Raw genomic sequence first — 4,459 nt, 5'->3', positions numbered from 1 at the left:
GACAGATGATTAGCCGTGCCGTGACAGGGTGCGATGAACATTTTCACTGAGAGGATGGGAGGTAGCCATTGACAACGGTGAAACCCTTGCTTAAGCTTGCCATGGAAAGGAGTAAGAAGGATTGGATGAAGACAGTAGGAAAGCAGAGAGACAAAAGGGACAAAGCATCTTCATACACTTGTCTGAAGTTCTTACCAATGAAATACATAAGTATCTCTATCTTTATCTTTATGTTTTATTCATACATCATCCATAATCATTTGAGTTTGCCTGACTAAGATTTACAAGGTGACCATAGCTTGCTTCATACCAACAATCTCTGTGGGATCGACCCTTACTCGCGTAAGGTTTATTACTTGGACGACCCAGTACACTTGCTGGTTAGTTGTGCGAAGTTGTGATAAAGAGTTGAGATTACAATTGTGCGTACCATGTTGATGGCGCCATTGATGATCACAATTTCGCCCACCACTTAAACAATAGCATGTCCTCATGCTAAACCTACAAGGAGAATGATCAAGAAGGGATAATCAACCCATTAAATGCAACTACCTATATGCATGCAAGTATGTATGTACTATCTATAACTATATATCTATCTATAGTGTCTATATGAAATTGGTGAAAACAGACAATCAAATTCCCAAGCATATATAGACAAATAGGGCCAAGAAAATAATTAATTCAATGCAAGCAAAAATCTAAAGAATTGATTCAAGACATCAATTGAACCCTTACTAGGTGTGTATACACTCTGATCACTCGGTGTTTAGGGTCAAATCACTCAAATCTCCTTCCAATCATACTTTCAAGGATTTGATTTTCATCTTAACAATCAACAAACAAGTGATGCATGAATGCAATTATCATGAGGACTTATTGGGGTTGTAATGGGGTTAGGGTAAAGGTGAGATAGATATGGCCAAGTGGACTAAAATGATTGAATCCTTGATTAGTTTAAGTTCTTACTCAACCTATATCAATCAAATCAAACACAAAATGCAACCTAACTTCCCATCACACTTTTTATACACATTCATGTATGCTTTTCTCACAAAATATCACATATGCAATTCTTTATTCATTTATTTTCACTTTAGGGTAACTTTTGTACCCTTTCTATGATGAAGAGTTTTTTTTTTTTTTAGAATTGCATATGGTTAAGTAGTTCATACATGAATGTTCCCATTTTTCAAAAATTTCAATGAAATATCCAATTTAAACATTTTCTTTTAATACCAAAGTTTCCCAAAAGATTCTCCCACACTTAAATGTAACACACTCCTTCAACCTAAACTAATCAAGGATGCAATCCAAGGTAATTCATGGTTTTCTGCTTAAGGTTGTGATGTGCTAAAATCAAGAATAATGGGGTAAACAAAGCTCAAATAGGTTAATAATGGTAGATGCAAAGGGTAGGCTATATGGGTAAAGTAAGTTTTTATCAAAGATGGCCTCAATCATGCTCAATGCAATTCAAAACATCAATCATAGGAAATAAAGAATCAAGCAAAACCAAGATTACAATCATAGAAGAGATATAACACACAATGAACAAAATTAGTGGTTAAAATGTGTAACTACTCAATATAGCCCAAAAACTCACAAGGTATTTGTTCTTTACTCTTCTATGTTCCATCAAAAATCATTCAAGCAAGTTTGAAAACAATTTTCAAATCAATTCAATAGCATGCCCTTGAAACAAAATTCTTGAAAATTCTTGTTGTTTTTCACCAAAATTTATTCTTATATGTATGTATGTATATTGTGATGGATGCAAAATTTTCAAAATTTCCTAGTTCTTTTCCTAATTTTCGAGAAGCAAAAAGTAACATGAACAATTAGGATCAAAATTAAACTAAGTGCTATACTATTCATATCATCCAATCACAATCAATATCTATACTATATACCATGCAAAATGCAATAGCTAGATATAAACTATGAATAAAATGTAATGCAACAATAAAAAACACTCCAAATATCTATAAGAAACATAATAAAAAGAAGCAAAAATAAAGTGCAAAGTGTTCGGAAAAGAGAGTTTACGCCCCAAAAATGGTGAATCCTCCCCCACACTTAAGCGTGCACGGTCTTCCGTGCATGAACACGATCCGGGGAGAATGTCTCTCAAGAGCTTCCACCTTCGGTTGGTGGATGCAGGGCCTCGGGTTGTGTGGAAACCGCCAATGTCCAACATATTCTTGGTGTTTCCATCCTCGGTGTCCTCTTCCTCTCCCGGCTCCTTGCCTTCATGTCTTATCCTCGAAAAGAATGAATAGAGTATAGTTAAAACTCATAGGCAAGTAGCACAAAAAGGTAAAGGGGAGAGTAAATAAGCATCTAATTGAGAAAGTTTGCATAGTGGTGTGGAATACACACAACGGTCGATTAAAGTGGCATCCACACAATGAAAAAGTAAGCATGAGTTCCTCAATTAAATGGCCTAAGATGCAAGCAATAGATGAGCATCAATTAAGGACAAGCAAACTTAGACAACTACTAACAAGAGTGAATTGAATGTAGGAGTTATTGGATATTGAAGTTGTGCAAGTGAAAGAGCAAAATTGATATAAAATAGCACAACAAATAATAACCAATACAATGATGAGGAGAAACTACTTATTCATCCTTAAGAACAATCAAATAATCACATGTGAAGGTGCTTGCTACAAAAAGTGACAAGTCTTGATAAGAATCAAGTCAAGTCAACTCAAACAAATGCAAAGCATTAACAAGGAGCAAATACCTTGTGATGTGATTATATTGACTGAAAAATCATGATGAACAAGCAATTTCATTCAATTCACTAAATTTAATATGTACTTGTTAAAAAATTTCACCAAATAAGGGACAAAAACTCAATTTCTGAATCAACTTGGTGCTAGTAACTCAAGACAATGAACAAGTACATTATTGAAATTCCAATCTCAAAATAACATCATCATCATTCAAAAGTGCACAATTCTTGATTAGAATGCCCAACAAGGGTATAGTCTAAGACATGTGGTAGCTACAACACATGCATTAAACAGAAAATTCATTTAGGCATTATGTCAAACACATAGTATGTAGTGCACATATTCAATAATTCAAGCTAAAATTTCAAACATCAACAACCCATAAATCAGAAATTGAACACTTGTAATGCAACAAACAAACAAATACTTAAAGCAAACTTAAACTAAATAACAAAAATTAATTAAAGAAGGTAAAAATTAAGCAAGCAACTAAGCATAAAGAGAAAATTAAAATAAGAAAACTTAAGAGGTAACGAGTAGAAAAGAAAGGGACAGGTAATGGTGGCACTTGTGTTAGCCACTGCGAGGCTCACAGTGACAGAGCTTTGCCGGAGAAGAGAGGAAAGAGAGTAGAAAGAAAGAAGGAGGAAGAAAAGGGAAGAAAGAAGGAGAAGAGAGAAGAGAGAGAAAGAGACAGTGGTGGTGGTGGTTTTGGCGGATCCGGTGGTGGTCGGACAGCGACGGGGTGGTCGCCTGAAGAAGGGATCGGCTGGGGTGAGGAGTGGTAGAGGAAAAAGGAAGGAAAGAAGAAAAGGGGTGGGGATGGCACAACAAGGTAGCTTTCAAATTACTGCCCAGAACGCGACCCGTGCATACGCACAAAGACGTATGCGTACACACACCAGCAAAATGTTGGGGTGTTCATACGCACAGGGCGTGCGAACGCTGCAGGCAGAAGGGGTATCCATGCGCACGCATAGAACACCTTTTTTTTAAAGAGGAAGGATCATATCTGCGTGTGCACACAAGTCCGTACGCGCGCAGAGTAGCAAAAGGGCTGGGGTTCATGCGCACAAGCCATGCCAACATTCCCACCAGAGGGCTGCGCATTGGCATGTAGACGCACACGTCTGTGCGTCAGCACAGATAGTGCGAAAAAGGGCATGTGTGCGTATGCATGAGTGTGTATGCACACACAGGTCACAGAAAACAGGGGAACGCTGATGCCAAGGCATCTTAGGCTAGTTTCACTAGCATTTTTCTGTTAGTTTTAGTTGTTTTATGCATTTTCTTGAGCTTAAAGTAACCAAGAATGGTTAAATGAACAACAAAGTAATGAATCATCCAAACAGTGTAATTTTGATGCAAATTCCATGAGTTTTTAGTTATATTACTTGAATGCTATGAATGGAAGAATTCTCATGAAATTTTGCAAGACTTTGATGCAATTGTGTGGATGATTTCAGGGAAGAAGAGGCTAGGCAAGGAAGCAACAAAATCAATAAAGGAAGCTTGAAGATCACATGTGAAGTACAATGTTGAAAGTGGCGTTTAACCTCCAGTTTAACCTTAAACTGGAAGTTAAACGCCAGAATAAGAAATGCACCAAAGCTGAAAGTGGCGTTTAACCTTCAGTTTAAGGTTAAACTGAAGGTTAAACGCCAGAATCATGAAAGCTGAGAAAAGAGGAAACTGGCGTTTAACCTCCAGTTTAACCT

The sequence above is a fragment of the Arachis duranensis genome, chromosome 6, assembly GCF_000817695.3.
Source record: "Arachis duranensis cultivar V14167 chromosome 6, aradu.V14167.gnm2.J7QH, whole genome shotgun sequence".
NCBI classification, from domain to species: Eukaryota; Viridiplantae; Streptophyta; class Magnoliopsida; order Fabales; family Fabaceae; genus Arachis; species Arachis duranensis.
Note: the sequence above shows the minus strand (reverse complement) of the source record.